The sequence below is a fragment of the Podarcis melisellensis genome (assembly GCF_964234715.1).
Source record: "Podarcis melisellensis genome assembly, chromosome: 4".
In the NCBI taxonomy this organism is placed as follows: Eukaryota; Metazoa; Chordata; class Lepidosauria; order Squamata; family Lacertidae; genus Podarcis; species Podarcis melisellensis.
In genome coordinates this window covers 81976817-82004557 of record NC_138531.1, presented here as the reverse complement: position 1 = coordinate 82004557, position 27741 = coordinate 81976817, and the positions used below count along the sequence as shown (strand labels likewise).

At 42.9% G+C, this 27741-nt stretch overlaps 2 long non-coding RNA genes across 8 annotated transcripts in view; one reads left to right on the top strand and one right to left on the bottom strand.

The window, feature by feature from the left end:
• Positions 1-12425: 12425 nt before the first annotated feature.
• On the bottom strand, positions 12426-13934 carry LOC309369439. The gene is made up of 2 exons (XR_014168134.1): positions 13864-13934; positions 12426-12730 (listed from the first exon to the last, which is right to left on the bottom strand). It is a non-coding gene; the product is annotated as an uncharacterized lncRNA (long non-coding RNA).
• The window catches only part of LOC309369377, a 37985-nt gene continuing 22969 nt past the window's right edge, over positions 12726-27741 (top strand). For 5 of the 7 annotated variants that reach the window (XR_014168062.1, XR_014168063.1, XR_014168064.1 and 2 more), the window contains exons 1-4: positions 12726-13056; positions 13861-13938; positions 22351-22435; positions 23313-23491. This is a non-coding gene — a long non-coding RNA (uncharacterized lncRNA). Of the gene's footprint in view, positions 13057-13860; positions 13939-22350; positions 22453-23312; positions 23492-27741 lie in introns of all 7 variants that reach the window. The other 2 variants (XR_014168066.1, XR_014168068.1) reach the window with 2 other exon arrangements.

Here is a 27741-nt window from a genome sequence, read left to right as displayed (position 1 = left end):
GTAGTACAGTATTTTAATATTCTTTTGGAAGCTGCCCAGAGTGGCTGGGGAAGCCCAGCCAGATGGGCGGGGTATAAATATTATTATTATTATTATTATTATTATTATTATTATTATTATTATTATTAAAATTTTGTTTCATTAAAAAGTACATTTGACTAGGTGACCCTCGTGGTCCCTTGAACAACTCAGTGATTCTGTAATTGTATGACTCTGCGATTTTATGCAGGTATCACACCACAGAAGTATATGAAGTAAAGAAAGAACACAAGAATACCACAAGAATACCATTAGCGAATTTTTGCAAGCACAAGGTATGGAGGCTGGTAATATCCTAACACAAGGAAAGAAATGGTGAAGGTAAACGAGTTAGGGCACCATGAGCTCAAGTTGTGTTGCTTGTGAAGGAGGCTTGGAAGATCTGTCCAGTTAACAGGCTGCAGGACAACCTACCTGCTGCCCTGATGAAGCCTTGCCTTGGATTAACTGAAAAAGGTGCAAATCTCAGATCTACCTGAAGAGCAGAGGGCCAGCCACTCGCTGTTTGCTGAAGGTGTGCTTTAGGCTGCAGTGAGACACCTTTGATTGGTAATTCTAAACCCCTGTTGTGGTTGCAGCTTGGTGAGAACTGTTTTGAATTATGATTGTAGCCTGGTGGCAATTTGCTTTGCCTCGTGCTTAAGTAAAATTGAATTGTGCTCCCCCCATTCCCACTTTGTGGTCTGGATTTCTGTTCCAGCTTACATGGCCTGTAGACAGGAGTCACACTGACCTAGGTCACTGCTTATATCTCCCATTTCTTCCAACAAACATATCTCATGCATAGTGCTCTATCAAACACTGCAAATTGACTTGTTCTGAACACACGGTTGGTGGTAAATAATTGCACAATCCCCAATCTTGCATTGTGCTTTCTCAGTTGCAGTGACTCCAGTGGCTTCTCAGCTCAATTTAAAGTACTGTTTTTCAACTTTAAAGCCACAGGTGGCTTGGGACGAAGTTACCTGGAAGATCACTTTAACCCATACGTGCTTACCTTAGCCTAGGTGTTGTTGCCAAATAAACTGAAGCACCAAACTCCCAGGGAGAGGACCTATCCAGTAAGGGCACTGTTATGGTACAGTCTTCCAAAAGGATTACCTGGTGCCATCTTTGTGATCTTTTCACTGCCAGATGAAAATATTCTTGTTCATTTTAAATGATGACAGTCTAGTTTAGTTTTGAAATCTGCGTTCTAATTGTGTTTTCGGTTTTTATTGTTTTATAAGTGTTGCATTTGTTTTATCAGTCAGCCAGTCAGCCCATGTTATGTTGTGGCTGTATACATGTAGTTAATGCAATGCCATACTAAAGTGAACATGAAATTTCATTAACCAATATTATTTTGTACCAGGTTAGTCTTGCCTGTCCAGCTTGCTGTTTCTTGTGCAGAAGCACCCTTAGATAAGAGACATCTGGAGTAATTTTAGTACAAAAACCTTGGTCAGGACTTGGAGATAATCTGAGCAGCATGGCAAGTGACTCTTGTTCATTACTATTTTAAAACAGCGCCAAAATTGTCTCTTAGTTCCATCTCAGTTGGCATCAATAATTTTGATATTATTCATTTATTTATTAAATTTATATTCCACTCTCCCTCCCAAAGAAGTCCAGAGCGGCAAACAGCAAATGATAAAGCAATAAAAGCACCTCATTTTGTCCCTGCATTTTGTCACAAGCAATCTTTGAGTATTGCTTTTTGTCTGTTTTGTATAATAGTGAGTTTTGCAGCAGCAATTCCATAGTTGTATCAGCCCAGATTCCTGTTCCATGTCCTACAATTTTGCATCTCATTGACAGCTAACTGTTGGTGGTCACATTCTGGTTACCCAAGCAACCTCAGTGTTATGTTTCCTAAACAGCTAAGAGGTTCAGAGTCTAAGAAGAAATGTGGGAGGGGAAACAAAGAAACACTTGCTATTATACTGCACGTACACACAAATATTATGACTGCATGCATTAAGACACCATACATTTAAAGACCACCCCCAAAAAAGAATCATGGGAACTGTAGTTTAAGGGTGCTTGGAATTGCAACCCTTTGGGGTATAAACTACATTTCCCAGGATTCTCTGGGGGGAAATGTGCTTTTAATGTATGGTGTGAATACAGGCTCCATGTCAAAAACTATACGTCCAATCTTGGGTGAACATTGTAGCTGACCCAAAGGTTCAAAGCTTAATGGTACATATATAGGAATGCGTTTCACTTCACAATATGATAATTGTGCTTTATTTTCTTTTATGTTTGTTCTGCTACCTGGACCAGAGAGCACTCATTTAATATTGCAAAGAATCGGATATACGACATAAAATATAAAATAATCAAAATGAGAGAAGCACAGAGAAGACACAATATAACAGCAACGGCAAGCCAACCAGACACCATCCACTATAGTCAGATACAGTGCCTCTGACTACAGGGGTGTGGCCTGCCAATTAAGCACTTCGTTTGTCCAGATATATGTTTACTTGTTTAATCTGAAAGATTTGTACCCCGCATCCCAATGCATTCACATTGCCAGAGTAGCTTAAAACCAGAGTTATAAGAAGATGCCATTTTCTGTTCTACCCCTCAAAGCTACATTATTTGTCTCATTGTCTGCTGTGGCAAAATAACATAACTTGCCAATTTAATTCTGTAAATTATGCAAGTTCAATGCAAAGGAAATATGAGGGGGGGGGCAGACCATACTCAATTACATGTTTTTTGGTGAACTGAAAGCAACAACAGTGAACACCAGTCATATTCACAGATTTCCATGGAATGAACTTTGGCAATTTCCTTTCCCCTTTCCATTTCTTGCCGAAACTCTCTGACATCGCTACCTACAACAATTAAAATAGTGTGTTAGGATCCATTTCACTAGTGCTTCTGATGGACCTATCTTCCATGAATCTAATGAGTCCAATTCCCCTATCAAGTCATATTTTAAAGCAGATATGGGGAACCTATGCCAATTAAGATGTTGCTGAACATCACTGACCATGCTAGCTGGGGCTGATGCTTCTTTAAGGTACTGGGTAGGAATTTGCCCATTGGCACAGGCACTGGCCCTGTGGCTTTGCCTACCTCATAGCAATTTGTCACAACTGGTTGGGCATTGGGGCAATCCCTTGTTCTGGATGGAGAGCAGGTTATAGTCCCTGCCTGCCCCTCCAAACGCTGGGGTGTCCCGTTAAAGGGATCCAGGGGGAGTGGCCATTTCCGTGTGCCCAGGTGGGGCCAGGGCCGAAGGCACTCCCCAGGCGATGGTCTTTGTGGGGTTCACCCTATTGGATGTAAGGAAACCCCACCTGGACTGACCACGCGTCACTTCTGGCAGACGGGCCGGAAGTATTTAGATTGCCCCATGCCCAAGCCAAACCTCTTTCATCTGTATTCAATAAAGTTGCGGCCTGTTTTGACCCAAAACCAGTCTCTTTTGTCTCTTATTATTTGGGTTGGGGTATGGGAAGTCCGATACCAGATCCTGCAAGATGGAGCCCGGCAACATCTGGGGGGGGTGCACAGGTTGCCCATTCCCAGTTTGAGCCAGTGACCACCACCATATTTTCAGGGAGCAAATTCCTCCAAGTCAATTATGCATTGTGGAAAGAAGCACTTTCTTTTGTCTCTCTTGACTCAAGGCCAGCATGCAAGGTTCTCATATAATTACATAATTGGCAGAGTTCACTGTTTCAAAGGGTGATGCATCACAGGTATGACTTGCCGCCAAAGAGTAATAAAGCCTAGTACTTGGCTGCATGGGCTTGTCCTGGGTTCAGAGCAAGAATACTGTCTGGCTTCACTTGTGGAAATGGTCTTCTGCATTCTTCAGATTGTAGTATGCACCTGTTTGGTAATTTTGTGCTCTTGTGTTTTTAAAAAATTGTCGGCTGGCATCACTGTTCTCGAAAGTGATTAATAACTCAGAAGGGGAAAGAAGATTTAGAGATATGCGACATGAGGTTGGGAAGTAGGTTGCACAATATTCCTGAGTGCCTTGATAGAGCTTTAAAAGGTAAAGGTAAAGGGACCCCTGACAGTTAAGTCCAGTCGCAGACGACTCTGGGGTTGTGGTGCTCATCTCGCTTTACAGGCTGAGGGAGCCGGCGTTTGTCCGCAGACAGTTTTTCTGGGTCATGTGGCCAGCATGAGTAAGGCTCTTCTGGCGAAACCAGAGCAGCGCACAGAAACACTATTTACCTTCCCGCCAGAGCGGTACCTATTTATCTACTTGCACTTTGGCGTGCTTTCGAACTGCTAGGTTGGCAGGAGTTGGGACCAAGCAACGGGAGCTCACCCCCTCACAGGGATTCGAACCGCCGACCTTCTGATCAGCAAGCCCAAGAGGCTCAGTGGTTTAAACAACAGCGCCACCTGCGTCCCTGATGGAGCTTTAGGGGAAAGAATAACAACCCACTGATTCCTTCTTACAATCCGAAAAACTGAGCTTTAGTTAATTTATTTAAAACCCCATTCCAGCTCAAACTTCAGTTATTTTCGGGTACACTGAAGGCTTCACAACATAACGCAAGAAGGAGAATACAATTATAAACGAAATAAAATGCATTACAATTAGTAGTTTATTTCATTTATGAACTGCTTCCCATAAAAGCATCCTGAAACATAATAAACAAAAACATATGTAAAAGTAATTTCAAGTCTAATACAGATGCAGACAAGGATAAAAAACTGCACTTAAAAGGCTTGTTGGGAAAGTAAGGTCTGTAATAAGCACAGAGAAAAAATAACAGAGAAAGGGCCTGTCTGATATTTTAAAAGGAGGGAGGGACTTTTTGTCAACTTCATTGCTAGGATAAACTCTAATGTTAGGTTGTATCGTGCTAATGAATACCTGCGGAGACGTTGTAGTTTCACATTTTTAATTGTTTATTTTCTTGTTAATTGTTTACGGAAAATCCTTGATAAAATTAATTTAAAAACAAAACAGGAGGCAGATTCAAATGGTAGGTGCTTGACAAAAACACTATCGTTTTTGAGAAGCCTACCCAGATATGGAAAACGTTGATGAATGTTTTTAGTTTATCATAGCTTTTAAAAAAATGTTTTAAACACTGGCTTTTAACTGTCTTTACTGATAATTTTATTGTTTTATTATTTTTATAAACTGCTTTGAGGTGTCCCCCCCGTCCCCCCCAATCATGCAATGTATAAATTTTATAATTTGGATCCTGGAGTTGAAATTCTCACAGTTACTTGTTGTATCCTGCGAGCTGTGAACCAGCTATCTTTATTTTTCTCTACCAGGTGTCTTTATTTTTCTCTACCTCCACTAATCTACTCTTCAGCTTTTGGGAGTTTATGTCTCCCAGCCTTCCCCTAATACTGGATAGAGTGGAACAACCTTGACCGGCAATCTAACCCTGTTGAAGGCTGCCAATGTGTCCCAAATCCTTAATGAGTTAGGGACTTCCCCTGCATGCAAAGACAGGCTCCGGAGGATTGAGACCAATGGTAGCCCAACCATCAAGAAGGCACAGTGGCTTCTGTCATGACAGAGTGCACACACTCCAGCAGTGGAACCCAGCACAGCCAGATTGAGGGACACCTCTTACCAGTCCTTGTTAAGTATAATTGTTTAATGTACATTGAAATGAAAGACAACTCTGTAATATGCCCGCATAGAGTACTGTGAAGCATGGCATGCAACTTTCCACTGAAGCTAAAGAAGAACTGAGAAGAGAGCCTGGGTATCCAGCTGTTTTTGGACTACAACTCCCATCATCCCTAGCTAGCTGGACCAGTGGTTGGGGATGATGGGAATTGTACTCCAAAAACAGCTGGAGAGCCAAGCTGGCAAACCCTGGCACAAGTTAATCATTAGTGGGGCTCTATCATGGGACTGTATCTTTGTGGCTCAGTCATGGGGTGTTTAAATCACATGCAAGATATAGTGATATAGGTCTATGCATATGCTAATCTGCAAGTTTTCATCTTGGATGGAGTAGTCTTTGTTCTCAAGCTACTGGAAAGAATGGACATGGTAACCTATCTCCATCAAAACAGCCTCAGGCTAATGGAGGCTGGAATGGAGAAGACACAGAGCTTTGATTTTTAACTCAACATCATCCAAGATATCAATGCTGGGATCAGTATAAGATATTAAGCAACTATGTGAATGTTAAGTTATGTAGTGAAGCTTTTGAACCAAATTTTTGGACTGGATAATTTTTGTTTCAAATAAGAGTAATTTTTCCCCACCCAGTTTGCTTCCATATGCTCAATTTTAATAACATCAATAGTTCTAACTCCTTCTAGGTGCAGATGAGGTGGGGGGAGCAGTTTTAGGATTCTTCCTTAGTATTTGGTTTCATTGTTCAGCTATTTCCCCCCCATCCTTCATCAACATAGTTGTCTAAAGGGGACTGGGTAACTTACAGCAAAGGAGATTTTAGCATACTCCAGTGTAGAGCTGATTGAACTGTTTGAACACAAGATAGTGTACTATATGTAAGCTACACTTTATTATTTCTGGCACGACTTATAAAAATTCAGCGGTGTGTGAAGTTCAGTCCTCCCCCCTCCCTTTTAAAGGCACTTATCAAAACTGTCTGCACTACATGAAAGCAAAACACATGTAAGGATTATTAGACAAAACGGGGACCGCAAAGCAACTCCTTGAGAGGAAAGATGTACATGACACCCTAAGTGCATACTCCGGCAAATTGTGCAAAAATAAAGAGTCATTAGAATTGTTTACATTAGAATGGAAACTTAAGAGATCAAAAACCTCTATGTGCCTCATTTTATCATTATGCCGCCTTCTAAACCCAGAGGCCTTGTGTGCATGGTAATTTAGGCACCTTAAAAATGCGACATTCTCCAGCCATTGCGCAAACCTCAGATCCCTTCTCTTCCTGGTAGCGGCTATCCAGAAATGAGAATCAGTCTCCCTGTAGCAATTTCATGATTGGTTTCTGTGTTTCCATCAATCTCGTGGCACACAAAGCCACCTGGTCAGTGTGGTTTGAGAAGGCGGAAGCCCAGGCTGACTATCAATTTTGGCTTAACCTCTTTGAATGATTCCCCCAGGGCCGTCTTTAGCAGATGTGGCACCAGAGTGCAAATATCCGCCCAGTGCCCCCAAATTACCTTGGATAGTGTTGGGGTGGCTAGCCATCCGGGGGGGGGGAGCGCATTGCTAGCCATCCGGGGGGGGGGAGCGCATTGCTAGCCATCTGGGGGGGGAGCGCAACTCTCCCCCATGCTGCTGCGGGAGAGCGATCCCCACAGAGGCTTGGGAGTGAGGTTTCACCCTTCCCAAGCCTTCGCGGGAGGAGAGCGCAGCTTCCCTCCCAAGCCTCCTTGGGAGGAGAGTGATCCCGCAGAGGCTTGGGAGGGAAGCTGCACACCCCCAGCCTTATGAATGGCAGGCGTGCAGGGCAAGGGGAGACCACCAGCAAAGCCGCGCGACTCCCCCACTTGCTGGGGTGCCCCTGAGAGGCCAACACACTGGCGCGATGCACCACTAAGCCCTATGGGAAAGACGGCTCTGGATTACCCTATATATAAAGCTTCCTGCACATATGAAATAGGGGAGAGCAGGCTAGCCTTGCTAGCTAGTTTTCTATGTGCAGTGAGTTTCTTGTTTGGAGGAGCGTTCAGAGATGCAATCTGAAATGGTACAAATTAGGCTTAGAGGCACACAACTCGGTTCTGTTGCTTGTGCCACTTGGCTAAAAATTGTGCTCTTAGACTTAGACCAACAGTTGCTGATGATTAGAGGTATCATGGTTCGCAGAACTGACCACCTGATCCCAATCCAGAAAGCTCTATGTACTGGATGAAAGGGTTCATCCCACCAATCCAACACAAGCTGCTGGAATCACAAGTGGACTTTGAATAGGCGTCTGGTCGGCCACTGTGAAAACAGCCTGCTGGACTATATAGGCTTTGGTCTGATCCAGGAAGAACATAGGAAGTTGCCTTATACAGAATCAGGCCATTGGTCTATTTAGCTGACAGTAGCTCTCCAAGATTTCAGACACAGGCCTTTCCCAGCCTTAGCTGAATATGCCAGGAATTGAATCTGGGACCTTTGGCATGCAAAGGAAGAGTCATGACCTTATGTTCATAAGTTTGTGAGTGTGATTCCCAACTCAAAGAACGATACCTGCACAGAATTCTCTCGGATCCTCACTGCAAGATCAGGGCGGCTTTGTTTTCTTCATTTGCTGATTATCCATCTCTGAAAAAATGGATGTTACTCATCCTCTCCAGATGGCTGAAGAGGAGTGGGTGGATGCATGCATGAAGCATGTGTAGTCCTGGATTCTGTTTTTCACTATTCTGGGCACCATAGCTTAGGCAACATGTTGGAAGAGGCAAGCCCCAAATTTCAACCCTATATTTTCAAAACACTTTTTGGTAGCTCGAGGCTAAATTAAAGCTGGAACAGTACTTTTGCAATGCTATTTGTCTACCACAAAAGGGGTAATTTGGCAACCTTCAGGGAATGAATTCTTACCATTCCTACGGGTAAGAAGTTCTCTTCCTCCACCCTTAAAAAGCCAGCTTTGCTGCCGCTCGAAGCGGCTTCACAGCTGCATGAGCAGCATATTGGAAATGCCACAAATGGGAACATTGCAGTTCCAGTTCTGGTCTTACAAAGGTGTCTGCAGATCAGGTGTTGCAGCACCACTGAGTGAACCACTTGCTCCAACTTGCCTTTTGAGCCTTTGCCTCTCCTAGGCCCTACCCCTTTTGGGAGAACAGCAATCTTTGAGGAGCCAACTCTCTGGCCTGTACGTGGGTGTTTCTTCTGTGCACTAGGAAAAATTGCTCATGTGGGTTCTGATTCCATGAGCCCTGATGCTATGAAATCTGGTCCAACAGGCTCTGTTCACTAGCCTTTGGCTTAGTAGCCTCCTGGCCACCAGCCTCATAATACAGGGACTGATCTGGCTCCTTAGTTAGTGATTCTAAAGTCTCTCACTTGGTGTCAGGGTCGCTGTTGGACCCATGACACAGGTGCATTACAGGGAGAGTAGAGGGATGCCCTTATTAGCCACCTGGGCAGCCTTCTTATTTTCCTCAGCAATGCCTGGGGAACAATGCTATGCCAGCATGTACCGTTTTGAAAGGAATGCTACTAGGCTGTGAAGAAATAACAGTAAAATGGTGTTTGTTTTAATTTTAAGGAGAGGGAGGGAGGTAGGGAGGGAGGGAGAAAAAGAGCAAACCCCCCTCAGCCTCCCCTTCCCCAAATTGTAATACAGTGGTACCTCAGGTTACAGACCCTTCAGGTTACAGACTCCGCTAACCCAGAAATAGTACCTCGGGTTAAGAACCTTGCTTCAGGATGAGAACAGAAATCGTGCTGCGGTGGCGTTGCAGCAGTGGGAGGCCCTATTAGCTAAAGTGGTACCTGAGCTTAAGAACAGTTTCAGGTTAAGAACGGACCTCCAGAACGTATTAAGTTCTTAACCCGAGGTACAACTGTAATGCACCCCCAGCTCTGAAGATTGTAATAATCATCAGGCATAGGTGCCAACTCCCTGGGTGCCCAAGCACCCACAAAATTCCCCATGAAGGGGCCAGGCACCCACAAATTTCAGTGCCAGGGCCAGGCATGCTGTATGGCACCCCTGACCCCAGGCACCCACAGTCGTGGGGCCAAGTTGGCACTCCTGTTGACAGGGCCTGAATTAAGTAAGGCCAGCATCAGATTGAATGTACATGGTGAGCTGATTTTCTGAGCAACTACGAAGAATGTATAGAGTACATGTTCTCCGCATGGCTAATATTCTGTTGTGCAATTCCCTTCACCAATTGCCAGTGTCAGAAGCAGTGAATGACCTTGATGTTTGGCTTGCTTTGTTGTGCTTGAGGATAAACTGGCATAGGGATGGAACTGTAATATTCGTCAGCTTCTGTTATCCTTAGTTCAGTATAGGGCAGGTGTTTTGTTTTTAATAATAATAATAATAATAATAATAATAATAATAATAATAATAATCACAACAGTTTGAAGTTAGGTCTGCCACAGCTAGTAGCTCCAGGTTAGATTACTGAAATGCTCACCACATGGAACTGCATTTGAAGATGGCCTAGACCTCCTTCAGAGATGAGCCTACTGTAAAATATCTTATAGTTTATAAAACGCCTTTCAGAAAAAGGAAATGTGAACATTTAATGAAATCTAAGGGACTTCAATTGCACCAGTATGTCGATTCTTTTCAAAGCACATGAAGCTTAGACCCATTTAATCCATCAGAAAATCGCGTTCTTGGTTCTCCCATTGAAATCTCCTAAAGAGATTCCCATGAGAGATCCCTGCTGAGCTGATTTGCTCTGAGCTGCCATTTTTGCTGTGCCTGCTGCTGCTGTGTTCCCCAACGCATTTTGAAATCTCTTGCCCACAATCCTTGCAAACAAAGTCAAGCATGCTTTTTGCTCATCAGTCGGCACCTTAGAGGGTCAGCGTAAGTCTGATGTAAACCAGCATTTTTTTAGCGATGGCTAAATGAAACACATTCTTGTATGTTGTTTGCCAACTTTATTTTTTCTTTATGTGTATAAAAATGGCAGGTTTTAATCGTACCCTCATGACAAATGTGTTACAGAAAGCCAGACAACTGAGAGCCTGGTGCAGAACATGACCAAAAAGGATTAATCAAAATTAGAGCTAAACCATATTGCTAAAATTAGAGGTAAATATATTGCTAAACATCCAATACAGTAATATGGTTACTGCAAGCTTTTTAAAAAACAAAAACTCAGTATGCCTGGTATATCAATAACTTGCAGGGATTGTAGATTAGACTAACATTTAAAAGAAATCCACATCTCTTCAACAGGCTTAAGAGGAACTGATTTATTCTCACAAAATGGTATAGAGTAGACTGAGATCTGAAGCCTGTAAGGAAATGTGGACTGATAGTTGGACTTGGGCCAAAAGGAGCGGGTTCAAATCTCTTATGTGAGGGCACAGCATGCCTGCAGGGAGGAAGATAGAAGTTCCATTGCAAAAGTGGAAACTCTTGCGCTACAGAACACATTAGTTGGATACTAATGCCCATTTTCTCTCAACCTAACCTAACTTAGCATCTATGAGGCTAGAAGTGGGGTGGTGCGAGACTTTCTGAATGCTCGCCTAAGCTCCTTGGAGAAAGGGTGGAATAGAAATGCTATAAATAAGACAAATTTACTACATTGTCTTGGCAGTTGTCTTGATCCTCATGGATTCCAATCACGTACGTTCCTGCGGCTGCCCAGTTCCCCTCGCTCAATACCGGCAATGTTTTCTCGTTGTGGCCACTTGCGGATAGTTTTTGCTGTCTCCACCCTTCCCCCCCATCCCTATAGAGCATTGTGTACCAGACAAAATGCATTATTGGCCAAACTTCACAATTACCACAGCAGTTTGCTTGTCCTACATTGTGGGGAAACCAGAAAAGACTTTCATCATTATTTATGAATTATTTATGTCAGTCTTAAGGCTGGGATGTTGTTTGTTTTTCTGAGAGTGGTTTTTCTTCCTCTTTTGTCCTATGGTGCTTATGCTACCGGTTTGGAATGGTTCTGAGGTAAATTATTGAAACACAATGCTCTGCTAAAGCCTTCTCTCCTGGGGTTTGGGAGTCCTCCCACCCCCTTTCTCAGTCTGTATACACACCATACATTTAAATCACACCCACCCAAAAGAATCCTGGGACTTTGCCAAGTGTGCTGAGAATTACAGCTCTGTGAGGGGAAAACTACGGTTTCCAGGCTTTGGGTGGGGCTTTAAATCTATAGTGTGTAGGCAGCCCCCGTTTGCCTTCTAATGGAGGTTTTTTGGGTAAGGTTACCAGAAATCCCCATTTCCTGGGGACAGTCCCCAGATTTACAAATCAGTCCCCTGACAAAATCCATCTGTTTAGTAGGAAGTTGAAAAGTGTCCCCAGATTCATTGGGGGGGGGAATCTGGTAACCTTATTTTTGGTGGTCTTCGGCTGGAGTTGATGCAGTTGACCCATCTACTTCAGAACTGTTGACTTTGAATTGTACCAACTCTGCAGGATTTCTGACGGGGGATACCTGTCGATGCACCTCAACTGTGGAAGATTTGGAACTTTGGTACCTCGGATTAAGAACTTAATTCGTTCTGGAGGTCTGTTCTTAACCTGAGGTACCACTTTAGCTAATGTGTCCTCCTGCTGCCGCCATGCCACCACCGCACGATTTCTGTTCTCATCCTGAAGCAAAGTTCTTAACCCGAGGTACTATAATCTGATGTGTCTGTAACCTGAAGCGTCTGTAACCTGAGGTACTACTGTACCCTTCCTTCTGTGGGAATTTAGCTCCAATTTCTGTTTGCAGAGAAGACAGCCCTGGGTCCTTTGACCCTTTAATTGGTTCTCTTTTTCCCTCCTAGAAAAACTAAGCAAGGCACTCTCTTTTAAAGTTTAAATAACATATAACTTTTACTTAGCACACTTGCACATTAAAATATACAATGTGGGTAGGCGATACTTAAGTCGCTCAAACATCTTACACAGATTAAACTTTTACAGACAAACTTAACTCTCTGACTCTGAGGCAGGCAGCACCACAACAATTTATACCTGCTGCTCTAACTGTTAAAACTGTTGAACTAACTGCCACAACTGCCACAGAGTGAATGGCATCTTAGAGTTTTACAGCTCTTGCAACTAACCCTTTACATATGCATTTTGGGTGCTAACACCCCACAAGTGAGATTCTTGGACAGCTGAGAAGCAGTCTCTCTCTCACACACACAAATAAAAAGCAGCAAAACCCCTGAGAGGCAGCCACCTGACGACTGCCATTTTGTTTTCTCCACAGCACACCTGACTGACACAACAAGGATGCTGTGTGCCTGTGCCAGGCCTGGTCCTTAGTGCTTAAAAACATATTTCAAGTGGTAAAGAATAAAGCTTCACATAATTATATCTGAAATCCTTACAACAGGCTCACGAGGACCAATTTTATTACCTCTCCATTGCAGGTAGAAGGCTGAGGCTGAAAGAATAATGGGATGTTTCGGGCCACCAAGCAAATTTGCTGGTGAGATTTAAATGCATCATTTTCCAAGCTTACATCACCTCATAAAGACAGGGTCCACTTCATTCTGTATGTGTGGGTAAAATTTGGTTCATCAGTGATACGGGCAAGAAAACACTTGCAAGTCCTAATAACCTCAAACCCATTTAAATGGGTGTGAGGTTTCGAAAGAGGTGAATGGCTTGCCCTACGGTGCTGGCCCTACCATTAGGCAGCGTGAGGTGATGGAGGGGGAAAGCTGTGCGCACCCCCTGCACCCCAAGCTAGCTTGCTGCTGTTTGATGCAGTGAAGGCTGCTGTCCTGTCAGCAGTGTTGAAGTAAATTGAACTGCCGGTCCAGTGAGCTTTTGTATATTGAACGGAGGAGGCTGCCACCTGTGCCTCAGGCAGCAAAATGTCTTGGGCTGGCTGAACTTACAGCTGGAAACCCATGCAGTTCACTCTCACGTTGTGAGGCTTTAAATCATCCTGGGCTGGCAGCTTCCAGCCTAGAGCTTGCGGCAAAATGACAGAAACCACCCCTGCCTCTGAACCCCTAGTGACCTTGAACTTGGTTCCTTTTAAAATGCAATCTCAGGGTAGCCAACAACATTCCCCTCCTCCTTAATAATAAGTAGTGAAAACTGAATGGCAGTAAGAATATGTCTGCTTGTATGTATGATCGTTGCTAGGTAAATGTACAATACAAGTCATGGATGCCTGCACCCTCTCACTGGAAGTTAGCAATTCATTATTTCTGTGCATAAACACCATTATAATGTACAAGAACACCATAAATCTCTCCCTTCCCCCCCTCTCTCTGACCAGGACATATAAGTGTCAAAGTTCTGCACCAGGTGACCTGTTTATTCATCCTGATTTGCTTGCTCCAAAGTTTATGAGAAGGTTAGACAATGTCCGGTCTTTATTTGTTGTCATTGTTCGCAGTGAGGTTATACAACGCTGAGGATTCATCCTGATTTGCTTGCAGCAATTTTATATGCCTTCCCCCTTAATCATTTGATCTTCCCACTCTTTTCAATGTATTCCCGAACTGCAAAAAGTCTATTTTTTAAAGCGGATTTGTTGCAACATAGCACTTTAATCATGCAAACCTACATTTCTGGTATGTGCTTAAATTTCTTCTGCAAATGCCAACAGTCTGGAGGCAGCCTAAATGAATATCTAAGTCAGTGGTTCCCAAAAACCTACCCGCTTGCATGGATCACTTGAAAATTGCAAATGGGCTTTGCAGACTACCTAATGATTATTCTGCCTGTGCTGCATGCTGTTTGATTTGTAGTTGTCCTTTTTTGGCTTATTTTATTTCTTACATTGTGTTTTATTGTATTATAATTTGCACCTCATAGATTTCATATTGTAACACAATAGAATATGATTTAAGAAAGAAAACATGCAATAAAATAAAATAAAATAAAAATATCAACATGAATATTCAGGCATGCTGCAGACCACCTGAATGAAACTTGTGGTTCACTGGTGGTCTCCTGATCTTCAGGGACTTTCTTGAAGATCTTGGGAACTCCTGATCTTCAGGGACTTTTGATCTGCATGTGCATAGAATGGGCACCTAGCTCTCATTTGGCATAGTTAAACGTATGAGAGTTCAGCCTATTGTGCACAGAAATGTGAGTCTGAACATATGGAAGTCAGAGGTAAAGGTAGCAAACCAATTTAGTGCTTATGTGGGTCTTCTAAATAGTTTGAGATGCAAATTAAATAGTATGCCCCTAGACATTATGAATGTGATGCTACTTCTAAAAGCATTCTCAGCCTACCAGTACATTACTCTGTACTCTTAGGATAATCAGGAATGTCAATGCTAGCCTACTGTGGCTGGTGTTCTGACATAGGTCTTCCGAAAACAAGGAGAAAACAATAGTGTCTTGATCTCTCCCTCCCACCTCCGCCCATCTTTCCTTGGCTTGATGTGTCTCTTGTACTTAAGAACCGACTGAAGAGAACAAAGAGAAAAGTAGAGAAAACCCAAACCCGTGGTGCCCCTTGAGTTTTCATTGAGGATGAGTGAAGCACAGCTATCTCATGTTTACATGTTTTCAAGCACTGTATACACTCAAGTTGTTTCAAGCTACTGCTACCTGTTGTTATTTGCCGTGTGGCAGTGCAGAATAGCCCTATAATAAATATTTTTTTTAATGTACATGTAGCTTCAACATTTATGATAACATAATTAGTTCTTTGACTGTATGATTCAAAAGTACCTAGATGGAGATAGGGTTACAAGTTTGCTGTATTTATTGCATGAAGGAAATGATCCATAAATATATCAACAGTGTTTCCCAGTTGTTGTATGAAAGATCTTGATGGATAATTTTTTTCCCTTTTATAACAAATTTATTTTCTTTGATGAGATGAGATATTACACTCTATTTTAACTTGGATTTTATGATATACTAACAGGGCAAGGGGTTAGAAACCCCCACTGTGTAAACTATTAACAGCTGTTCATTTTTTACTTGTCTACAGGTTTCAAACAAATAAGGCCAAGAAGGCAAGCTATGGTTAAATGTAGAATACTTTGCAAAATGAAGCAAGGCCACTTTAGCATTGGACCTCATTAGAGGGGTCATCGTGTTCATTGCTTATGTAGGCCAAACTCATGACTTATGAATAGTCATGCAATTGTTTCATGAATATTCAGCAACAGCGATAATAAACTAGAGCAGACTAGTACGGTTCATCTTAAAACAGATACGGGTATGGGAAACAGTACAACAAACCCATCATTGCCTGTGGTGTTCACGTTCATTTCTTTTGCCCGATCATGGCTGCTGGTCAAATAGCTTTTGCAGGTTTAAGAAGCATTACAAAAGCCTACCTAACCTGCTTGATCAGATATGATAGCGGGGGCAAAGTAAATTAATGGATACATCACTAACAATGAACATACTCTCTTCAACTCTCTGAAATACTATTTTGCTCTCCCAGTTTAATTTACTGCTCTTCCTCAAAATTCAGCTTTGCTTCCCACACAACTTGTTCCTTACTAACTACTATGAAAACTTGTTTCGCTCCCCCTCTTTCTCTTTCACATTGACTTCAGAATAAATTTTCATGCAGGAGCTTTCCCCTGCCCAACCTGGAAACACCTGGGATTGAACCAGAGACTGAGTACAAAACAAATGTTCTGCCACTGAGGTCTACAGGTCTGTTGGCCTGTCCTTTTGAAAGTATGCAGAAGGCTGCTGTACTGGGTAGAAAAAAATACCTCCTTTGCCAGCACGGCATGATCTATCCTTTCATAGCCAGCTTGCCCTGATGTGTTGGCTTGCAATAGTAGCATAGAAAGAAACTGTGCGTTCTTATCGAATTTGTACACCAAGCCGATACATGTAAGACATCCCTATGAAGACAGTTTTAAGTGACCTCGTGGCAGCTGTATCTTGCACAGCACCATTTGACTGCAGTGCCTGTGTGTGGAGAGTGAATGACTCTAATGCCATATCTACACTACACTACACTACACTACACTACACTACACTACACTACACTACACTACACTATAGTGGTAGTACTTCGGTTTGATTGCTGTGGCCTTTATTTCTCTCCCACAAAGAAATTGGGCTATTGTAGTTTGGGGAAAGGGACGCGGGTGGTGCTATGGGTTAAACCACAGAGCCTAGGGCTTGCCGATCAGAAGGTCGGCGGCTATGGGGTGAGCTCCCGTTGCTCGGTCCCAGCTCCTGCCAACCTAGCAGTTCGAAAGCACGCCAAATTGCAAGTAGATAAATAGGTACCGCTCCGGCGGGAAGGTAAATGGCGTTTCCGTGTGCTGTTCTGGTTCGCCAGAAGCGGCTTAGTCATGCTGGCCACATGACCCGGAAGCTGTACGCTGGCTCCCTCAGCCAATAAAGCGAGATGAGCACCGCAACCCCAGAGTCGGCCACGACTGGACCTAATGGTCAGGGTCCCTTTATCTTAGTTTGGTGAAGGTGCTGGGTCTATTAGAGATCATTATCCCCCTCCTCACAGACCTGCAGTTCCCAAGATTCCATGTGGAGGAGCAATAATATCAAGCCAGCTTAAGATATGCCCTTTGAGACTATGAAAATGTAGTGTTTAGCCTATTAGCCTAATAAAACACTCGGGCTTTAGCCATTTCATTGATGCAATGTCCGTTTCCTCTGTATGTTTTTGTGTTGGTGATGTATACCATATTTGTTTTAGCTAAATAATATACCAGATTTTGTCCCCCAAAATGTACTTCTTTGGCTGGCAGTTTTCCAGCTTCTTTCCTTTCCATTTATTTAGCATAATAAGTTTTGAAATTATTAAACTCACACGATAAGGTAGCTAGATTCATACAGCACGCTGAAATGCAGAAACCTTGATAGAATCCCACATTTAAAATCATGTTTCCTAGGAAACAGGACTTTTTGCAAGTAACTATTTCCAAATTCCTTTATGCATATGAGTTGCTCCCTACCCTCAGTGGCTCACTCACATTGATTGCTCACATGTTTGATATGCCAACTAGCTGCTTTCTTGCACAACACAAAACAAGTATGTCTATTTTAAATCAGAAATGTTGGTGGCTACATCAGTTAGTTAGTTAGTTAGTTAGTTAGTTAGTTAGTTAGTTAGTTCATTAAATTTGTCAGTCACTTTACCTTGCCCAGGGCAACACAAAGCAACTTGCAACCCAACAAACAGACAATAAACCCCACATAAATACATTGAAAGCAAGAGGAAAGAGAAATACAGTAAAAGCATCCCACCGGTCAGATCACAGTGAAACATGGGATGCTCAGGATACTGGTATAAACTGTAGGTGGTAGTTACAGGTACAAGGTGTGGGGGGGTGTGGGGGTCAATTTAAAAACCATTGCACAAGACTTTCAGAGTTAGGAATGACCGCTCCCCGCTTAAAACGGGGGGCGCCCTTTGCGTGGACGCGTGCAGCCCCTAGACCTGGAGCGGCTCCAACAGCATAGGCTAGGCTATGCCTTCCCTCAGGTGGGATACCTGGAGGTCTCCGCCTACCTCAGTCAGTTGTCCAATCCCACCTGGGGGAAAGAGTTGCCAAGGAGACCAGGCCAGGTAGGGGAGGGATTACCTGCCCACACAAAGGAGGGAGGATTTTACCTGGGAATTCTCACTTGGCTCCAGAGCTTTTAAATGGTCAATTTAAAAACCATTGCACAAGACTTTCAGAGTTAGGAATAGTTTTGACTTCTTTTGCTCCAATTCACAAGAGAGAATATTCTTAATTATGCATTTCAGAATTATCAAAAAAATCTACCACCCTCCGACATTTCCAATTCTCCTGCCACCCGACAGGACAAAAAGTCTGCATTTTAGTGAGGATGCTGTGCTTGATGTGGTGCAGTAAAAGGTTGAAGGTAAATCTCTCAACAGTGTACTCTTAGCATCAAGCCAGCCCATTGTTCACAGCCACCTAGCAAATCTGCGTGATCTGAAATAAAAGTGAATGCTATGAAGAGCACTGCAGGGCACGGATGTCCAGATTCATAGCCCAAGCTTCCTTTTCCGCTGCAGAGTAATTCTGCTGCCAGGGAAAGAATTTTTGACTAAAAATAGAAAGAAGTGAAGGATTCTCTGTTGTTCTGAGATGGCACCACCTCTGTATAGAGGTTGGCACCAGCCATATCCAACCCCTTTCAAGGCCAGGATCTTTACACCAAAGCTAGTGTGGTAGGAGGGCAAGGGAGGAATGTTTGGCTTGAATGCGGTGAAGCCTTGAACAATTGTCCAAACTGTTGTGAGAAGTTGTAGTCCTTTGATTATGTAATATAATTTATTTGGAGAGCGTCTCCCCCATGTCTCCCTCTTTCTTACTTACTTACTTGCTTGCTTACACACACACACACACACACACACACACAGAGAGAGAGAGAGAGAGAGAGAGAGAGAGAGAGAGAGAGAGAGAGAGAGCTCTCCATATCACCATAGTTTCCTTGCTAGAAATGCCAAGTTTCGGTGTGATTTTTTTATATATATACTATATAGTCTGCAGAAGAAACAAATTACTATGCACTACAAAACAGAACTGGCATTTCAAATTTAAAACAGATGACATCAGCATTACACATGGAACCAGACACCATCAAATCATATGCCACCTCATAAATATTCAAGCTGGTGGGGCAAAAGAAATGTAAAGTGCATGGCTGGCCAACAGAGCTCCCCAGGGGCTGGGAGCAGGGCGGAGGGAGATTCCTTTCTTGGAGGCTTTTAAATAATGCATGTATGCAGTCCGTTCTGAGTAACCTATAGGGAGGCAACTCAGCAGCGTCTGCAGATTTCTTTCGGGGTCTGCATTACACTGTGGTTTATGAGAATGGAGCAAATGAAACCTAGCGATGGTTCTTAGCGTAGGATAGAAATGACCATTTGACACAGGGATGGGGGAAACTGGTGGATATTGTTGGTCTCCTGCTCCCATCAGGCCCAGGGCAGCCTGTCCAAAGATCAGGGAAGGTGGGAGCTGGAGTTCAGCATCGTTTGGAGAGCCACGGTTTTCCCGTTCCTTATTTCGTGGAGTCCAAAAAGCAATGTGTGAAAACATGAGGACAGGCCTAATAGCGGCATAGGCACCCCCAGGCGCCATTTTTATTGCACATTTGTGATGATTTGTGCTCATGATGCTTTCGGAGTGGTCACATGTGACCCAGTTTTCTATACAGTTTGTGCCTTCAAATGTTTCGGGGTGGTCAAATTGCTTCATTTCCAAACAGTGCATATCCCATAGCAGGGGTCAGCAACCTTTTTCAGCCATGGGCCAGTCCACCATCCCTCAGACCATGTGGTGGGACTATTTTTTTGGGGGGTGATGAAGGAATTCCTGTGCCCCACAAATAACCCAGAGATGCATTTTAAATAAAAGCACACTCATGTAAAAACATGCTGATTCCCGGACCATCTGCGGGCTGGATTGAGAAGGCAATTGGGCCGCATTCAACCCCTGGGCCTTAGTTTGCCTACCCCTGCCCTATAGCACTCTGCTGAAATCCTGTAACTTTCCAAACCACAAATGCTCTGGTTTATTTTTCAGACACTTTCTGTGGTGGGAAAACAGGGACATTCAGTCCTTGCTACTGCTTCATTGGTGCAAGACCTGCTGCTGTGACCACTAGGACTGAGCTGTTTTGTTTCCTTGAGTAATGACGTCACTAACATAAGGTATTTTACTGCTGACCTATGCCTGACTCACTCCTGCCAACCTAGCAGTTTGAAAGCACATCAAAGTGCAAGTAGATAAATAGGTACCGCTCCGGCGGAAAGGTAAACGGCATTTCCGTGCGCTGTTCTGGTTCGCCAGAAGTGGCTTAGTCATGCCGGCCACATGACTGTCTGTGGACAAACGCCAGCTCCCTTGGCCAATAAAGCGAGATGAGTGCCACAACCCTAGAGTCGGTCACAACTGGACCTAATGGTCAGGGGTCCCTTTACCCTTTACCTTTATGCCTGACTCCAGCTCTGGACAGCAGGTCACCTCCATGCTGCTCCCCCACCACATCGGTCATTACAGGATTTGCTGTGAACCCTGAGAATGTCAAATCAGAAGTCTGACTGAATTCAGCAGGACTTACTCCAAGATTTCAGCCTTACATATAAATAAAAAGCACTACCCCAATGCACCGCCTTTGTATGGAGAAGATTCCATTCATATCCTACTCTTAAATAGATCTCCCATTCAGCAGCTGATTAATGTCAACCATGACGGGACAGGATTTGGTCCCTGACAATTCACTGGGGACTCCTAGGGACATTCTTGTCTAGACTGCAGGGCAATGTCTGAGGGTGCTGAAGTCCAGGAAACAATTTGGGAAAGGCAACTGAATAGCAGAGAAACAGGGTGCAGGAACAAAGGTATTTCTGAAATAATACCACTTAGAAGTAGAAGGGAAATTCCTGTGCGTGATGTGGATATAAATCTAAAGTTTGCGGTATCCAAACTAGATCACAGCATGCCTTTGGAAAGGGTCCATAGATGGGCAGCCGCTGTCAGAACCATCTGTTATTGCTGAATGCCTCATCATTCACAATACAATTGAGCATCCAAAAATGCTGAATCTTCAATTTCACTTTACATTCCCTGGAATTTTTCTAACCTTAGGTATCCCTTCCCTCTTTAATTTTGCTATGAGTTCATCAAATGTTTGCTCGGATTCTTGAAGGTAGGAAAGGAAATGAGCTCAGACAAGGCTCACAGCGGCATTACTTCGCCACGTGTTGCATGGGCAACAGGGAAAATGAACTCATTGCACAGAGAAGATATGCAGAACATTAAAAAGGAAAGATATGAAACGCTCTGTTTTGTTTTGCGCTCTGCAGAAAGCCCTTTCTGAACCTTTCCAAATCCTTCTATAATGAGACAGATATGCAACAATAATGAAAACACTGGGTTTTCGCACTCAATCCCCCAAATCCTAAAGGGTGGGCACTTTTGGCTGCTCACACTCAGGGACATTGGTTGGGGAGGACAAGGCATTCCTGTGAGAGACTTTGTGGGTTTTAATGAGTATTTCCTTGGCTCCTTTTAAGATCTGTGGAAATCCTAGCCTGCCAGGAGCTAAGGGTGTCCAGGTGCCTTCATGGCTTAACATGAGGGTCTGTCTGTGACTGTTCTCTACAAATTCAAGCTGTACAGACTCTCAAGCTCAAGTGTAATTGCAAAGGGGGGAAGAAAGATAGCAGCCTGATCTGTAGGGTTTCATGTGATCATATGCACATGTTATTAGACATTCCCTAATTCCCTAGGCAGAAAAAAATAATCTAGGGGCAGTGCTACTCAGTTTGCCATCCTTTTGCAGGATCTGTCTGCCAGATGGACAGGCATCTGACTGACACAGTTTCCAGTACCCTTTCAACAAAATTCTCCAATATCCCTAGCTGCTGCTGAGATGATAGACTTCTTCAGATGGGAGAAGGAAACATCTATTTTCCAGTATATGATTACTGCAAAGCTCTCTGCTTTGCCATATAGTAGCTATCTGAAACCTTTTCCACCTAGCACCGCTAACTACAAAAAGAGATTTTTTTTAATAAAAGATGTTCACCCTAATGATATGCATGTATACTTGGAGGAATGTCTTACTTAGCCCCAAGTAATAGGAATGCATAGGATGACAGCCTTTGTTTATCTTAAAACAAGAACACTATCCTATGCAGCGCATATTTCAGTTTTTCCAAATTTGGGTCGGTACCTGGCTCATGTTCCAATAATGTATTGGGTTTGGCTGTGTTTAAATCTATTTTTGCTCTGTCCTTTCTTTTTCTTTTCTTTCTTTCTTTTTATTTTTTGCAACACAGGGTCTTCGCTTCTGCTTTGTGCCAGTAGAGGATTTTTCAAAAAACAAACACAGCTCCTGGGAAGCTTCTGCAGATTCCTCCCAAAGTGCGTAATGGAAACAGGTGAAGTGTAAACAACACGCTCACCCACTTGTCTCGCTCCTCTTAGAATATTCCAACAATGTCTTTATTTAGTGACAGTTTGAGAGATGCTTACAAATAAGTAGCTAAAGATTTTCCTATGGCTGAGAGTTTTAAAATACATAAAATAAATAATCTGGGACCGGGGGTGGGGTGGGGAGAATTCTTAAGATTGTGACCAAAAATATTTTGGGCAAAAACAGCACTATGTACTGGAAATAGTTGGATTAAATTTAGTACATTCGTTTTTAAGAAATGGATATCTGACAAACCAGAAAAATCTAAAAATAGAACCATGATATACAGCATTGAGATATTTAGGCATTTCCTTCAAATAAGATATAATGACCCTATAATTTAGCTTCATGTGCATGTTGTGTTTCCAAATAATGTAGTTGCAGTGTTTCTAATCAACGCCCACCCATCTCATTATTTTCCTTTTACTCTGCTTGCCATACATCAAAAAAAATCCTGACACGACCTAGCTTGCGGGTGTAAAAATGGCGTCCGATGTATGGCTACGCGATGGAAAAAGCAGTGGAAACAGCTCAAGAAGCTTAAAATCACAGTTTTGGTGGGTTTTCTTTAAAAAAGCATGTTGCGGGTGTCAGGAATTTTATTCCACCTATTCACCAAAGTTGTTTCCAGCCCATGGGCCAAATGTGATTGGTTGGACTCTACCCAACCCACACCCCATCCTTAGCCACACCCCCTACCAGCCCTGCTTTGCATTCTCCTTGCTAGTTTTTGCCTGGATGAAATGTGTCTTGAACTCTGGTAATGACTTTTGCTTGTTTGGATGGAAGGTATAGACAATTGCTACTGGTTTTTTGTATCCCCAGTGGGGCCATGACTGACTCCAGTTATGAAGGCTGCAGCTACTGCTGAAGATGCCAGAAACCATCTTGCTACGGATCCTGAACGATTTGGCCCCTGCCCTCTGCTTGGCTCCTTCCCACCCAGCCTTAAAGGGTGGCACCCTGACTGACTCCAGCTGCAAAGGTTGCTTCTGCGGCTTAAGGTGAGAGGCCAGAGAGATTTGGTTTGGAGATGATTATTTTTGCTCCTAGCTGGACTATATTCTTGGGTTTTCATTATTAGAATTTACTATAATCAGTGGGTTATTTAATTTTATGGTATTATTGTATCACTGATACTCAGGGCTTTTTCTCAGGGGGTACTCAAGGGCACCTTTTTTTTTTTGTTAAAAAGTGTGGCACTTACTGTAACAACTTCATGGCACCTATTTTTCTAGGGGAAAAACACTGCTGCTACTACTACCACTGCTACTACTATTAATTCCCCACCCTTCACCCTAAGGTCCCATGAATGTGAGACATTCTTTTAGGGAATTGTTTATATGACTATTTAAATTTTGTTAAGTTTTGTAGTTCATAGGGAGTTGTAATCCATAAATATTTTGATGTTGTGAGCCACCTTGAACATGGTTTGAGCTTGGAAAAGCAGCATACAAATAAATGATGGTGATTTTTTCTAGTTCAAAATATCTCAGGCATGGAAAGGGCTTGGGAAGATTCTGTTTCTTTAACCTTTGGCTGGATTTGGTCCATGAGCCACTGGCTCTCTACTTCCTTCAGTCAATCTTTCCCAGGGCCTTCCATTGCCTTTCGTACATACCTGCTTCTAAAAGCACTTGCTTAAATCACTGATAAGGACTAGGTACTTGATTAGGTATTTCTTCCAAAGTTCCTATTTAGGCAGAAGACAATGGATAAGCAAACAGGTTTTTTTAAAAAGCTTTTACCCCCCCCTTCTCCTAATATGCTCATCATTCATTCTGCAAAACCATTTAGAATCAAATGATTGGCAGCTACAAGGCCACTGCTTTGCATTTTAAAACTAATCTTTGTCTTTTAATTAAGGCCTGTTGTAAGAAATGTCTTTCCTTTTCCACCCCGCCTGAACACCCCACCTTTAATGTAAACATCCTATTTTATTCATCCACAAGGCTCTTCTTATTTGATGTATGGTTTAATTATGCCTCCAGTCACTCACTCTTCGAGAGAGAAAGGGAATGGAAATTAGTTCTAATTATGCTTGCTGCTTATATCATTTTTGTTCTTCAAGATGAAACTGCCAGCCTCTATTATTTGGCATTTTCTCTGAAATAAATAGCATGAGATGAATTAGCTAATTGTTATTTTTTCACATGAAAAATATATACCATATTTTTCACCCCATAGGATGCACTGCCCCATAGGACGCACCTAGTTTTTTTGGGGGGGGGAATAAAGAAAACAAAATTTATTCCCCCCCCCCGGCACGGGGCTGGCGTGGGGGAAGCCTGAGCTTCCCCCGACCCCAGCCCCCAGAACAGCCTGATATCCGCAAGCCTAGGGAGCTGCGTGGAGCTGTGCGGAGCTCTGCGCAATCCTCGGGAGCCCAGCGTGGCTTTGCGCCGGGCTCCCTAGGGTTGCGCAGAGCTTACTGAAGCCTGGAGAGCGAGAGGGGTCGGTGCGCACCGACCCCTCTCGCTCTCCAGGCTTCAGCGAAAGCCTGTATTCGCCCCATAGGACGCACACACATTTCCCCTTCATTTTTGGAGGGGGAAAAACTGCATCCTATAGGGCGAAAAATACGGTATATACATTTTGAATCGCTTTTCAAATGCGCAGTGCTTTGTCACAACAAATAGCCTTCACGCTTTATGACATAGTAGCTTGTGTTAATGGACTTTTGTGCTGTTGGTGCATCTCCCACTTTGCGACTGTCTGTAAGTGGCAGACATGTTTCGTATCTTCACAGAAGGTTCAACAAACGTTTCTACAACCCCCAGAATTCTTCTTTAAAAACCAGCTGCTGGGAAACTCAAAGTGTTCAAATTGTGATTTACTGGTTCTTTATAGGCTTAGCATGTAGTTTATTACTTTTGGGGATCCCATTTGGACAGCTAAGATTTATATCTGCATGGTAGCAGAGTTGTGAATTGCCCAGAACCAAAAAGCCAGTTCTCCATCTAACGACCAAAATATGTGTTGTTAACTGTTTAGTTCTGCCTTTGAGTCAGGGGTGGTTTTTTGTTTTTTTGGTCACTGTGAGGGGCCTGACAATTGGAGTAGTGGGCTTTAACCTGTTACGCACATACTCTGGTTGTCACGGTCTGGTTGCCGGGTGATCAAAGTCTCTTTTTTTATTAAATAAATTTTTATTAATTTTCCAGCAGTTATACATTTGAACCCGAATACAACAAATTATGTCTGTTTTGGACTTCCTTCAGCGTCTTTGCAAGTCATCCATTTTTCTATCTTTATAACGCATTCCCTCTTTTTAATATTGTCATTGTTACTCCTTAGTCCCTTTATTTTCCTTAAACAATACTTGTTTGTCTTTTTACAGTGCCTCTTGAAAACCCACTAACGTTGTGTTCATCTCACAGATATTCTTCAGATAATCAACCAATTTCCCCCAGTCCTCGATGAACTTTTGGTCTTTAGTGTATCTAATTTTCCCGGTTAGTTTATCCAGTTCCGCATAGTCTATTAGTTTTAATCTCCAATCTTCTATCGTCGGTATCTCCTCTTGTTTCCATTTCTGGGCCAACAGGATTCTGGCTGCCGTTACTGCATATTGGAAAAGTTTGAAGTCTTTCCTTCTTATGTCCGTTCCTATCATCCCTAAAAGAAAAGCTTCTGGTTTTTTCACAAAAGTATATCTTAACATTTTTTTCATCTCATTATAAATCATTTCCCAGAAACTTTTAACTTTTTTACACTCCCACCACTGATGAAAGAACGTCCCTTCTTTATCTTTACATTTCCAACATTTGTTATCAACCTTATACATCTTTGCTAATTTTACAGGAGTCATATACCACCTATAAAACATTTTCATTACATTCTCCTTCAACAACGTGCATGCCGTAAATTTCATGTTCTCTTTCCACAATCTTTCCCATTCCTCAAATTGAACATTATACCCGAAATCCTTTGCCCACTGTATCATTACCGATTTAACCTCTTCATCCTTAGTATGCCATTCCAGCAATATCTTATACATTTTTGACAGAATTTTGTATTCATTATTTATTATCTCTTTTTGGTAAGTTGATTCCTTTTCTACATAACCTTTTTCCTTCAAATCTTTTTTAAATATTTCATTTACCTGACGATAGTGCAGCCAATCATATGTATACTCTTTAACTTGTTCATATGGTTTCCATTTCCATTTCCCTTCTTCCTTAGTCACCAACTCACTGTATGTACCCCATTTTTCCCTCATATTAATTTTCTTAACACTCATTACCTCCAATGGGGACAGCCAGTGCGGGACTTTTGGTTCCAAAATATTCTTATATCTTTCCCATACCTCAATTAATGAACCCCTGAAGATGTGGTTTCCAAAACCTTTGTGAGCCCTCCTTTTTTCACACCAGAGATATGCGTGCCATCCAAATCTGTTATCAAAACCTTCAAGATCCAATAATTCATTATTTTCTAACTTTATCCATTCTTTTACCCAGCATAAACATGCTGCCTCATGGTACAATCTCATATCTGGCAGGGTGAAGCCCCCTCTTTCTTTAACATCTGTCAATAACTTAAATTTTATTCTGGGCTTCTTGCCATTCTTTAAAAATTCCTATACCCTTTAGTATGGGTATAGTCTGAAATAAGAATAACATTTTTGGTAGCACCGTCATTTTTACCGTAGAGATTCTTCCCCAAAATGACATTTTCATTCTGGCCCACACCTCCAGGCGATCAAAGTCTCAGCAGGGGACGTCAGGACCGGGGCAAGATGGCGGGGAGGGAGCAGGAACAGGGGTCCAGAAGCCAGGAAGCAAAGAGTCTGAGGGTCCGAGGCTCAGGAAGCAAGGAGTCACAAAGTCAAGGGTCCAAGGAGCAAGAAGCAAGGAGTCACAAAGTCAGGGGTCCGAGGATCAAGAAGCAAGGAGTCAAGAAGCCGAGGTTCAAGGATCAGGAAGCAAGACGCCAAACGCAGCAAGGCAGGAAGCGTGTTGCTGTGGCAAAGAGCCTAAGGGAAATGCTGACCTTATATCCCTTCCCAGCTCTAGCCACCAGTGAGTTACCAATCAGCCTCACCTGTGCGGCCACACCTTGCCTCTTCAGAACAAACTTAGGAAGGCCCCTGTTAAGCTGTGGGTGAACATATCAGACGACACAGCGATTCTTCAAACAGCTCTTGTTTATTCACAGGCCAGAACTGAACTGAAGGGTTCAGTCAGCCTGCTTATATAGAGCTCCAGTACAACGTGACTATAACAATTTTCTAAAACTATCCAATCACTGA